Below are 13,487 nucleotides of genomic sequence, written 5' to 3'. Positions count from 1 at the left end.
ACTCAGCAGCGCTCTCAGGGTTCAGGGTAGAATGAGGCCGGTATTGACACAGCAGCGCTCTCAGGGTTCAGGGTAGTTTGAGGCCAGTATTGACACAGCAATGCTCTCAGGGTTCAGGGTATTTTGAGGGCGGTATTCACACAGCAACGCTCTCAGGGTTCAGGGTAGTTTAAGGCTGGTATTGACACAGCTCTGCTCTCAGGGTTCAGGGTAGAATGAGGCCGGTATTGAAACAGCTGTGCTCTCAGGGTAGTTTGAGGCCGGTATTAACACAGCGATTCTCTCAGGGTTCAGAGTAGTTTGAGGCCGGTATTGACACAGCGGCGCTCTCAGGATTCAGGGTAGTTTGAGGCCGGTATTAACACAGCGACGCTCTCAGGGTTCAGGGTAGTTTAAGGCTGGTATTGACACAGCTCTGCTCTCAGGGTTCAGGGTAGTTTGAGGTTGGTATTGGCACAGCTGCGTTCTCAGGGTTCATGGTAGTTTGAGGCCGGTATTAACACAGCGGTGCTCTCAGGGTTCAAGATAGTTTGAGGCCGGTATTGAGACAGCGGCGCTCTCAGGGTTCAGGGTAGTTTGAGGCCGGTATTAACACAGCAACACTCTCAGGGTTCAGGGTAGTTTGAGGCTGGTATTGGCACAGCAATGCTCTCAGGGTTCAGGGTAGTTTGAGGCCGGTATTGACACAGCGCTGCTCTCTGGGTTTCAAGGTAGTTTGAGGCTGGGATTGACACAGCAGCGCTCTCAGGGTTCAAGGTAGGTTGAGGCTGGTATTGACACAGCTGTGCACTCAGGGTTCAGGGTAGAATGAGGCCGGTATTGACACAGGGGTGCTCTCAGGGTTCAGGGTAGTTTGAGGCCGGTATTGACACATCAGCGCTCTCAGGGTTGTTTGAGGCCGGTTTTGACAAAGCGGCGCTCTCAGGGTACAGGGTAGTTTGAGGTCAGTATTGACACAGCGGCGCTTCCATGGTTCAGGGTATTTTGAGGCCGGTATTGACAGAGCGGCGCTCTCAGGGTTCAGGGTAGTTTGAGGCTGGTATTGACACAGCGCTGCTCTCAGGGTTCAGGGTCGTTTGAGGGCGGTATTGACACAGCAGCGCTCTCAGGGTTCAGGGTAGTTTGAGGTCGGTATTGACACAGCGATGCTCCCAGGGTTCAGGGTAGTTTGAGGCCGGTATTGACACAGTTTTTGCTCTCAGGGTTCAGGGTTGTTTAAGGGCGGTATTGACACAGTGGCGCTCTCAGGGTTCATGGTAGTTTGAGGCCGGTATTGACACAGCGGCGCCCTCAGGATTCACGGGAGTTTGAGGCCAGTATTGACACAGCGGCGATCTCAGGGGTCAGGGTAGTTTGAGGCCGGTATTGACACAGCGATGCTCTCAGGGTACAGGGTAGTTTGAGGCTGATATTGACGCAGCGGCGCCCTCAGGGTTCAGGGTAGGTTGAGGCCGTTATTAACACAGCCGCGCTTCCAGGGTTCAGGGTATTTTGAGGCCGGTATTGACAGACGGACGCTCTCAGGGTTCAGGGTACTTTGAGGCTGGTGTTGACACAGCGATGCTCTCAGGGTTCATGGTAGTTTGAGGCTGATATTGACGCAGCGGCGCCCTCAGGGTTCAGGGTAGGTTGAGGCCAGTATTAACACAGCGGCGCTCTTAGGGTTCAGGGTACTTTGAGGCTGGTATTGACACAGCGGCGCTCTCAGGGTTCATGGTACTTTGAGGCTGGTATTAACACAGCGGCGCTCTCAGGGTTCATGGTAGTTTTAGGCCGGTATTGACACAGCGGTGCTCTCAGGGTTCAGGGTAGTTTTAGGCCGGTATTGACACAGCAACGCTCTCAGGATTTAGGGTAGTTTGAGGCCGGTATTAACATAGCGCTGCTCTCGGGGTTCAGGGTAGTTTGAGGCTGGTATTGACACAGCGCTGCTCTCAGGGTTCAGGGTAGTTTGAGGTTGGTATTGACACAGCGATGCTCTGAGGGTTCAGAGTAGTTTGAGGCTGGTATTGACACAGCGGCGCTGTTAGACGGGGACCTGGACGGTCGGCCGAGGACAAGGGGAGAGGCCTCCGGTGAGGGCCGTCTCCAGCGATCGTACAGACATGTAACTTCCCCCCCACAGATGGACACCACACAAAGATAAGGTTAACGCTCTTTATATGCAGTTCTTGAAGTAAGGTAGTACGGTACAATGAGATCAGGACACGAGGATCCTCTCAATTCTAGTCTCTGGAAGGGAAAGGGGGTAGCGGGACAGTCTTGTTACCAATCTGGTATTGAGATGGAATGATGGGTAGCTCACAATCCTCGAGCTCGGCGTTCTGGAAGGTTGGGCCGCGGCAACGCCAGCAGGTCCCGAGGAGGTCGTAGGTAGCAACAGGCCGCGGCAGCGCCAGCAGGTCCCGACGAAGATGGTGGTTGCAAAGGGGCTACGGCAGCGCCAGCAGGTCCCCACGAGGCATGAAGATTGCAAAGGGCCCCGGCAGCGCCAGCAGGTCCCGACGAGGATGAAGGTTGCAGAAGGCCGCGGCAGCACCAGCAGGCAGGACGACGGTTCACAAGGCAGGGCTGCGGCAGCGCCAGCAGTCCGTCAAGGATGAGTTCTTCACGGTGTCTCTCGACTCCAGGATACAACTGCCTTCCTGCTCTGGAGCTGCCTCAGTTATATGTCTGGCGCCCCTTGATGTCCGGACCCTCGCACTTGGAGGTCCGGGATGAGGGAGTCCAGACACCCAGCAGGGGGGTGGAGCCAGCGCCTGGGGAGGCTGGGGGCGATCGGTACCTGGCGGGGGAGAGCCATCGACACTCCTCTCTCCCATTGACCTGCCAAGTGGTCCGTCCACCTCCTGGGGGGATGGTGGTGCCGGGATGTCGGGGCCTGGCCAGGCCCAGGGTTGGGGTCGAGCTGAGACCACGCGGCCTCGTGGTGCAGTGTCCAAGATGGCGGCTGGGCCCGGGCAATGGTGCTGACGGTGGCCCGGGCCAATGATACAGAGATGTCCGGGTGCAGGCGTCCCGTAGGGGACGGGTTGCGGGTTGCTTCTGTGGGTCGTTGGGGTTGTTTTTCGGGTAGCACCTGGAGAGCCGGTGTCCGGGCCCTTGTCATGCGGGGAGGGAGCGAGCCCTTCCTGGGGCCTGTCCAACAGGCGCTCTCAGAGTTCAGGGTAGTTTGAGGTTTTTATTGACACAGCAACGCTCCTAAGGTTCAGGGTAGGTTGAGGCCGGTATTGATACAGCGGCGCTCTCAGGGTTCAGGGTAGTTTGAGGCTGGTATTGACACAGCGGCGCTCTCAGGGTTCAGGGTAGTTTGAGGCTGGTATTGACACAGCGGCGCTCTTAGGGTTCAGGGTAGGTTGAGGCCGGTATTGACACAGCGGCGCTCTCAGGGTTCAAGGTAGTTTGAGGGCGGTATTGACACAGCGGCGCTCTCAGGGTTCAGGGTAGTTTGAGGCCGGTATTAGCACAGCGGTGTTCTCAGGGTAGTTTGAGGCCGGTATTCACACAGCAGGGCTCTCAGGGTTCAGGGTAGTTTGAGGCCGGTATTGACACAGTGGCGCTCATAGGGTTCAGGGTAGTTTGAGGTCGGTATTGACACAGCGGCGCTCTCAGGGTTCAGGGTAGTTTGAGGCCGGTATTGACACAGCAGCGAATCTCTCGTGCCTCTGCTCCAGTGTCGGAGGTAGGGTTGACCCCCCTGCAGGGGGCGCACGTGCCTCTGCTGCAGTGTCAGGGTATGGTTGACCCCCCTGCAGGGGGGCGCACGTGCCTCTGCTCCAGAGTCTGGGGTATGGTTGACCCCCCTGCAGGGGGCGCACGTGCCTCTGCTCCAGTGTCGGGGGTAGGGTTGACCCTCCCTGCAGGGGGGCGCACGTGCCTCTGCTCCAGAGTCTGGGGTATGGTTGACCCCCCCTGCAGGGGGTGCACGTGCCTCTGCTCCAGTGTCGGGGTATGGTTGACCCCCCCCTGCAGGGGCCGCAGGTGCCTCTGCTACAGTGTCAGGGTATGGTTGAACCCCCTGCAGGGGGTGTCACGTGCCTCTGCTCCAGGGTCGGGGTATGGTTGAACCCCCTGCAGGGGGCACACGTGCCTCTGCTCCAGTGTTGGAGTATTGTTGACCCCCCCTGCAGGGGGCGCAACTGCCTCTGCTCAAGTGTCGGGGTATGGTTGACCCCCCCTGCAGGGGGGCGCACGTGCCTCTGCTCCAGAGTCTGGGGTATGGTTGACCCCCCTGCAGGGGGCGCACGTGCCTCTGCTCCAGTGTCAGGGTATGGTTGACCCCCCTGCAGGGGGGCGCACGTGCCTCTGCTCCAGAGTCTGGGGTATGGTTGACCCCCCTGCAGGGGGCGCACGTGCCTCTGCTCCAGTGTCGGGGGTAGGGTTGACCCTCCCTGCAGGGGGGCGCACGTGCCTCTGCTCCAGAGTCTGGGGTATGGTTGACCCCCCCTGCAGGGGGTGCACGTGCCTCTGCTCCAGTGTCGGGGTATGGTTGACCCCCCCCTGCAGGGGCCGCAGGTGCCTCTGCTACAGTGTCAGGGTATGGTTCAACCCCCTGCAGGGGGTGTCACGTGCCTCTGCTCCAGGGTCGGGGTATGGTTGAACCCCCTGCAGGGGGCACACGTGCCTCTGCTCCAGTGTTGGAGTATTGTTGACCCCCCCTGCAGGGGGCGCAACTGCCTCTGCTCAAGTGTCGGGGTATGGTTGACCCCCCCTGCAGGGGGGCGCACGTGCCTCTGCTCCAGAGTCTGGGGTATGGTTGACCCCCCTGCAGGGGGCGCACGTGCCTCTGCTCCAGTGTCAGGGTATGGTTGACCCCCCTGCAGGGGGGCGCACGTGCCTCTGCTCCAGAGTCTGGGGTATGGTTGACCCCCCTGCAGGGGGCGCACGTGCCTCTGCTCCAGTGTCGGGGGTAGGGTTGACCCTCCCTGCAGGGGGGCGCACGTGCCTCTGCTCCAGAGTCTGGGGTATGGTTGACCCCCCCTGCAGGGGGTGCACGTGCCTCTGCTCCAGTGTCGGGGTATGGTTGACCCCCCCCTGCAGGGGCCGCAGGTGCCTCTGCTGCAGTGTCGGGGTATGGTTGAACCCCCTGCAGGGGGTGTCACGTGCCTCTGCTCCAGTGTCGGGGTATGGTTGAACCCCCTGCAGGGGGCGCACGTGCCTCTGCTCCAGTGTTGGGGTATTCTTGACCCCCCCTGCAGGGGGCGCAACTGCCTCTGCTCAAGTGTCGGGGTATGGTTGACCCCCCCTGCAGGGGGCACACATGCCTCTGCTCCACGTGCCTCTGCTCCAGTGTCGGGGTATGGTTGACCCCCCTGCAGGGGGCGCACGTGCCTCTGCTCCAGTGTCGGGGGTATGGTTGACCCCCCCTGTAGGGGGGGCACGTGCCTCTGCTCCAGTGTCGGGTATATGGTTGACCCCCCCTGCAGGGGGCGCACGTGCCTCTGCTCCAGTGTCGGGGGTATGGTGGACCCCCCCTGCAGGGGGTGCACGTGCCTCAGCTCCAGTGTTGGGGGTATGGTGGACCCCCCTGCAGGGGGTGCACGTGCCTCTGCTCCAGAGTCTGTGGTATGGTTGACACCTCCTGCAGGGGGCGCATGTGCCTCTGCTCCAGTGACGGGGTATGGTTGACCCCCCCCCCCCCTGCAGGGGCCGCACGTGCCTCTCCTCCAGTGTTGGGGTATGGTTGAACCTCCTGCAGGGGCCGTCACGTGCCTCTGCTCCAGTGTCGGGGTATGGTTGACCCCCCCTGCAGGGGGCGCACGTGCCTCTGCGCCAGTGTTGGGTATGGTTGACCCCCCCTACAGGTGGCGTCACGTGCCTCTGCTCCAGTGTCGGGGTATGGTTGCCCCCCCTCCTGCAGGGGGTCTTACGTGCCTCTACTCCAGTGTCGGGGGTATGGTTGACACCCCAGCAGGGGGCACACGTGCCTCTGCTTCAGTGTCGGGGTATGGTTAACCCCCCTGCAGGGGGCGCACGTGCCTCTGCTCCAGTGTCGGGGGTATGGTTGACCCCCCCTACAGGGGGCGTCACGTGCCTCTGCTCCAGTGTCGGGGTATGGTTGACCCCCCTGATAGAATTCACTTTTCGATGCCCCACCCATCTCTCTTTACATATGTGAGTTAGCATCATGTGTCTAACTGATGAAATATATATATTCACGTTTCTGCATTACTCCTGCTCCTTACATGATTATTCATTTATATGCGTGATGATATTAGTTCTCTTAGCTTAGCTCGTGTGCCTCCATTTTGTGTATCACCCAGAGCCTGCGAGTCGCACTCGCTCATCCACCCTTCCCGTTGGAATAGGAAATTTCACTAATGCAGCAGTTTTCGTTTCTCGGCTAACTGTGGCCGAAACTAACAAGTCTCTTATCAGTAATGTTCTCATACACCAGAGACGCTGAGTCTTAGCTCCGCGGCCATGGGCAAAGATAGCAATGTATCCCTTGCAGGTGCAGATGCCTTTTGTATGAGGACATTGTTCCTCTGTCTGGGTTTCAGTAATTTTCCAGAAGGGGCGTACCCCAATATACTGTACCACATTATAATGTATTGCTGTGATGATATGAGTCAGTCCTCTCGGCGCACTCTTAGGGGTGAGGTCGGACAGGGCCCTCTCATATGGGAGTTTGTGGCCTAATAAATTTACCCTGTTTATTCTTCTCCACTGTCCGGCTGACTTTTTACTGAGTTACTATAGGTGAGTGTGGTAAGTCACTCGGGTGGATTTGAGCCACGCTTATCAGATGGCGCCCGAATAGGGACCCCGCGATAAAGATCTTTCTCACCTGTAGGGGGGTAGCAGAAGCCCGGGGACCCGCTGGTCGGCACGGTGGGCCCGGGTACCCATCTGATGCCGAGCTTGGTTCTCGCAGCGCTGCCCCACCCTGCTGATCGGTAGAGGTCCCGGTTCGGATCTTATGCCGGGGTCCAGAAGGCGGAACCTGGAGCTGACCGTGTTGGTCCTGGCAGCCGGAGGTGGAGAACGGTAGAGGTCGGTACCACGTACGGAAGGTGAGTGGTCCACATGTGATTGTTTGAGGAGCTGGAGTGCTCTGTGAGACTAGGGTGTCTCCAATGGTTTGAGGAGCCGGTGTGCTCCTGGGGCTAGTGTGCTCCGGGGAACTCAGAGTGCGAGTAGGCGTTCTGACAGACTTAACGAGGTTGGGAGAATATTTGTGTATATTGTTTGTAGTAATCCGACCGTGTGGTACTGTGGTGAAGGCGTGGCTCATTACGGGCAGACTCCGGAACTTACCCTGAACTCCTAGAGCGGTGGTTCAGTGGAGGTGAGTCCTGGGTCTCCTGTGGTAAAGTGCGCAGTGATCCGTAGTGCCGCTCGGGTGGCGGATGTGTTCTCCATCCTCAGAACAGTTAGTGTACTGTTCGGTCTGCGGTAGGGTCCAGGTTCCCCAGGACTTGGTCGACGGGCCTTGTCCCATTTGGTAATTTGTGTTTGGAAAGAGTTATATGTGTAGGATGTGTATGTGTGTGTATGGTTCTCCAATGTATATTGTATGTGTGTGAACGAGCTCGGACTAGTGATTAAAGGTGACGAATTTTATGAGGGAGTGTTTTATTTTACATCGGAGTAGAGATGCCGTGTTTCAGTAAGTTACGATGTTTTGGGTGTTGTTGTCGTGTATCAGACTCTAGATTGGCTGAGAGCCAACCTGCACCTCTAGAGGGCACCTTAAACTTTGACATGTATGTCAAACACGGGTTGCCCCCGATCCTGTTTGGCACTTTATGGCACCGATATACCGCTGATAATGTGGATTTGCAATGGCATTGACCGGTTCATTCGAGGCAGCTAAATTGGATTATTTGCAAGATAAATTATTTGCTAAGCGTAGTCGTCAAAGTATGTTCGATTCTTTAAGAGTGTGGCAGAAGGAAGTTAGGGAACGTAAGTTGAGAGAAGAGAAGGCGGCTCTTAAAAAGTCAGCACAGACAATGGCGCAGAAAGCGAGAGAACACACAAAGAATGAGAATGAGCAACGTTTGGAGCGCGCAGATAGGCTTTGCAGGTTGAAAGAAAATAAAAGTTACGTAGTACGTGAGGATGAACAGGATGAGATGGAGGACATTTTGAATACTCGACCCCCTCCTCCCTATGCCCCGCAGCCGCTATATCCTGCCCTACCAGCTCCTGCCTCTACTGGTGGGGTTTCGGGTTCACAAGCGAGTGCCCCGCACCAGCCTGGCGCAGCGATTTCTGCCTCCCCATCATCATTGACGCTCCTCGTTTCTTTACTCCCGGCCAGTTCGCCCGCTCCCTCCCAATTTTCTCTAGCACTCCCTACTGTCTCCGCTAGCACTACCCCTAGTCAGGAGATGTTAACACCGAGTAGAGGCACAGGCAGCGGACTGTTTTCGCAGGTACGAAAATTGCTTACGCGTTCTACGGTTGGTTTGGATGAGAAAAGTGTAGTGGCCAACCAGGCCTGTCAGTGGGCTAGGAATAATATTTATTCGTTTGAAGACATTTGGTCCACAATGAAAGATCTTGAGCCTTTGATGCAGCAGCACGCTTTGTGGCACATGTTAAATGTACTAATATCGTTATGGGAGCAGGGGTATGGAGGTGTGGCTCCAGCGACTTTACGAGATATACAAAGTGGAGCCTACAGAACTAACACTGGGGTGAAGGAGGTGATGCGCAGTCTGCGAGCCATATTACAGTACAGAAATGAATTGCCCTCTGCCGGTACACCCCATTTTCCAGGTATACATCCAATGCGTGAAGTGCACCCTATCTTTCACCCCGAGATCCCCGAGATGGTAGATCCGGTCACGAATACTGTCACCAGGGACAGGGTAGATGCACATTTCCAGGAGCAATGGGTATATACACCATGAAAGAGAAGTGAGGTACTGGCCTTGAAGGCCCAGTTGCCAGACTCTAGAAAGAACCCGACCACATATTATAAAGAGCTGACGGAAGCCGCGTCTTCCACAGTAATGACTTTGGCTGATATTGAACTGTTTTTCGGGCTTCTGGTCCCAGTCGATGTGTGGCGGCAGGTGAAGGGTACAGATCATACGGAAGAATTGGGTGGTACGTGGTCGGAGTTGCAGGACTTGGACAAAGAACGTAAGCCAGGGGAGAAGCCAAAAGCTGAGATTTTGGCGTTACCGGGGCGAATTATTAAGTATATGCACACCCTTATTCCCCCGAAAAAGGTGGACTGGGACAAGATTGACTGCCTGTAAGCAGAAAAAGGATGAGGCAGTCTCCAATTTCTTTACGAGGTTTGAAGAGACGTTTATGGATTTCAGTGGACAGGATGTGTCACAGGACGGAGGGTTGCGACTCTTTGTTAATAGGTTTGTAATGAACTTATTACCAGAGATTTCGGCACGGTTGCAAGCGTCGGAGAGTACGTGGACGACGTCCTCTCCCTCCGGCATTCTCAGTATGGCTCAGTATTACGAACACAGAGAAAATGAAAGTAAGGACAAGCAGGAAAAGAAGGCTAAGGATTTGAAGACAAGGGTTTTGTTGCAGCAAGTGTCTAGGGGTCGAGGGAGAGGTGCTTCGCCTGGGGCTTCGGGACGAGGAGGTGGCGGCTATGGGAGAGGTGACAATAGAGAGAGACTGGGACCGAATCAGTGTGCGAAATGTAAGCAAGAGGGGCATTGGTGGAGAGATTGTCCTCTGTTTCAGTCGAACGCGGGTCATGGCCGAGGACGAGGAAGAGGTGATCCCGGGAGACAGACTGTACGGTCAGATGGGGGCGGGAGGCCAGGAGGAAATTATTTTGACAATAGCGCAGACAGACAACACTTACAAAGGGGTGGTGGTCAGTATTACAATGATGACTATTCTATGGACGATTTGACAGGATTCTCCCATAACTAGGACAGCGTAGGACAGAGCGAGGGGCAAGTGTCTGTGGAAGTTGATCAAAGGGGACCCTATGTCAAGGCGGACTTATTGGGGTCTCAACAGAAATTTCTAGTAGATACGGGCGCAATGAAAAGTTCAGTGGCTCATTCTCGGGTCCCAGGGGTGGCTCTGTCTGGCAAGAACAATATCTCTGTGGGTTTTTCAGGTACCCCGGTGATTATCCCCATTTCCAAACCACTTACCCTTACGATTCGCCCTTTCACTGTTGATTCACCCTTTTTGCTGACTTCGAATTGCGGAGAAAATTTACTGGGTTTAGACTTGTTGAAGAGGTTGCATGCTACCATTTATTGTTCTCCGGACGGCGTGTATCTCACGCTGGGCCCTACTGTCGCTCGCCCACTGCAATGTTTCTCTAAAGATGACCCACTACCACCCGAATTCAGAGGAATACCCGACAGTTTATGGGCTACCAATGATACAGATGTGGGTAAGATGGACATTGCCCCTGTGACGATAAAGGTTAAGATGGGAGCGAAATTACCCAGGATACCACAGTATAGAATACCTAGGGAGGGAGAGAAAGCCCTGTTACAAATTATACAAGATTTGATTCAGTCAGGAGTAATGGAGGAGACAGACTCGAACATATGTAACAGCCCCATACTGCTTATCCTTAAAAGGCCGTCACCTGATGCTGCAGATAATACTCCTGACGTCTATTGGTTTGTGATTGATTTGCGCCATGTGAATAAAGTAGTGGAGCCTCAATATCCGGTGGTGTCGGACATCACTACAATATTGACAATGATTCCCCCCTCTGCCAAGTATTTTTCAGTTCTGGACTTGAAGACTGCTTTCTTCAGTATTCCAGTACATGAAGACAGCCGTTACCTCTTCGGATTCTCATTGGCTCGCCGAAGTTTTAGGTTTAAGAGAATTCCCCAAGGTTATACAGAGAGCCCGAGTATATATAGTCAAGCACTGAAGGCACAATTGGACGAATTGGAACTTCCACCTTGCAACGTTATGTTGCAGTACGTGGATGATATCCTGATAGCATCGGACGATGAGGAAGGTTGTCGGGATGCTACGATCAAATTGCTGCATCATTTGGCCAAAAGGGGGCATAAGGTGTCCCTTCCAAAATTCCAATATTTTCGAACGGAGGTCACCTACTTGGGCCACCTCCTTTCGAAAGTGGGGAGGAGATTGATGCCAGAGCGCATAAAAGCGATAACTAACATGAATGTACCTAACACCCAGCGAGAGGTGCGCGCATTCTTGGGCATAACATCGTATTATCGCCAGTGGATACCTAACTATGCATTATCAACAAAACCCCTATTGTATCTGACTACTAAAGAAGTGCGCGAACCCCTACCCTGGACCCCTGCATGTCAGGAAGCGTTCGAGTCACTAAAAACTGCTTTATGTTCTGCACCCGTTCTGGGAACACCCGATTACCAGAAGCCTTTTGTGCTTTATGTACATGAGGCGGAAGGTTGCGCGTTGTCTGTTTTAACACAGTGTTTCGGAGGGAAACAGAGACCCTGTGCTTACTTCTCTGCGATGCTCGACAATGTGGCAAGAGCGCTGCCGAGCTGTCTGAGGGCCACGGCGGCTGCTGCGGTCTCCATAAGACAATCGGCGGGGCTCGTATTGGGTTCAGATCTCACAGTGATGGTACCACATGCTGTGGACATTTTGCTAAATAGAACACAGACACAGCATTTAACTAGTGCTCGTCTCACTGGTTATGAGATGACCCTCTTTGCACCTCATGCTACGATAAAAAGGTGTGCCACTCTGAACCCTGCCACGTTGTTACCTATCCCAACAGATGCAGAAGATGATGACATACATGACTTTTTGTTTCGGACAGAGGAAGAGACAAAAGGGAGAGTGGATCTGACGGACAAGCCCTTAGATGATCCGGATGGGGAATTGTATGTAGACGGGTCTTGTTTCAAGCTTGCAGATGGTACATTGACGGCAGCATATGCAATCACGACATTACAGACAGTAGTGGAGACTTCTAGAATACCTTACAATTCGGCCCAGGCTGCAGAAATTATAGCCTTACTGAGTGCATGTGAACTGAGTGAAGGACTGGACGTGAACATTTATACCGACAGTCAATACGCCTTTGGCGTGGCTCATAATTATGGGCGACTGTGGGCAGAACGGGGATTTTTGACTTCACATGGACAATGTATACAGCATGGTCCGTTGATATTACGATTGTTAACAGCATTGATGTTACCCAGGCGACTGGCTGTGATAAAGTGCAGTGCACATAAGACAATAGTGGACGATGTGGGACGAGGCAATGCCTTTGCAGACGAAACAGCAAAAGAGACTGCTCGGACAAAACTACCACAAATGTTTGTGGCAGGACCAGCTAGATGGGCACCAGACGTTAATATGTTTGCAGATACAGTACAGAGTGTAAAAAATATACAGGAAAGGGCAACTGAGGAAGAGTTGAGGGCTTGGAAAGATGGCGAAGGGAGGCTGGATTCTGATGGGTGTTGGACAGATGTGACTGACAAAAGACGATGGTTACTCCCAAATGCATACGTTCCCCCGGTAGTGACAATGGCACATGGTCCGGCACATATCAGTGCCAAGGGTATATGCAAACTGCTGGACCCGGTCTGGAGTAATAAAAATATCTCTAAGATGGCGACACATCTGGTCCAGCAGTGCATGGTTTGTTTGAGACACAATCCAGGGAAGGGAACACCTGTACCAGCGGGGAACTTTGCACCTCCTTCTTTCCCTTTTGAGGTGATACAGATGGATTATATAGAAATGGAGCGCATAAACAATTTGAAGTATGTCCTTGTAGTCGTATGCTCTTTTAGTAGATGGGTGGAGGCATATGCCACTAAGGACTGCACAGCCATTTCTACAGCTAAAATGTTGATTAAGGAGTACTTTTCGCGCTTCGGATTGCCTAGGGTGATCTGGAGTGATAACGGTACATCCTTTAATGCTGAGCTCATCAAACATATCTGCGAAGGTTTGAAAATAACACAGAAGTTTCACGCGGCCTTACATCCCCAGGCCGCGGGTTTAGTGGAAAGATTTAATGGCACGCTCAAATTGAAAATGGCCAAAATACAGGAGAGTACAGGACTCCGTTGGCCGGATGTCCTTCCCTTAGCTTTGCTTTCTACCAGAGTTACTGTTAATTCCAGAATGGGCGTCTCCCCATACGAGGTAGCTTTTGGCCGTCCGGCCAATGTGTGGGGGGTACCACGGCCGAAATGTTTCTCCCATATTGAGTATCCACTGTTGATAGACTACTTGTATGCTTTGACTAAAGATCTTCGTTCTATTCATCAACAGGTAGCAGACACCCTGAAGCCGTTGCCGGAGGGGCCTGGTCACGCGATCCAACCAGGCGATTACGTCGTTGTAAAAAGATATCAGCGGAAATCCTGCCTGGAGCCCCGCTGGTCTGAGCCACGCTTGGTTTTGCTGACGACACGTAGCGCACTTCGAGTGGAGGGCAGGAAGGCGTGGACCCATGCGTCGCATGTCAAGAAGGTCCCCCTGCCGTTCCCCTATGACAAATGGGTAAAGGAAGGCGTTGCTGACGAGGAACATGAGCAATTACCCAG

The sequence above is a fragment of the Lissotriton vulgaris genome, chromosome 2_2, assembly GCF_964263255.1.
Source record: "Lissotriton vulgaris chromosome 2_2, aLisVul1.2, whole genome shotgun sequence".
Classification (NCBI taxonomy): Eukaryota; Metazoa; Chordata; class Amphibia; order Caudata; family Salamandridae; genus Lissotriton; species Lissotriton vulgaris.
This window is presented reverse-complemented; position numbering follows the sequence as displayed.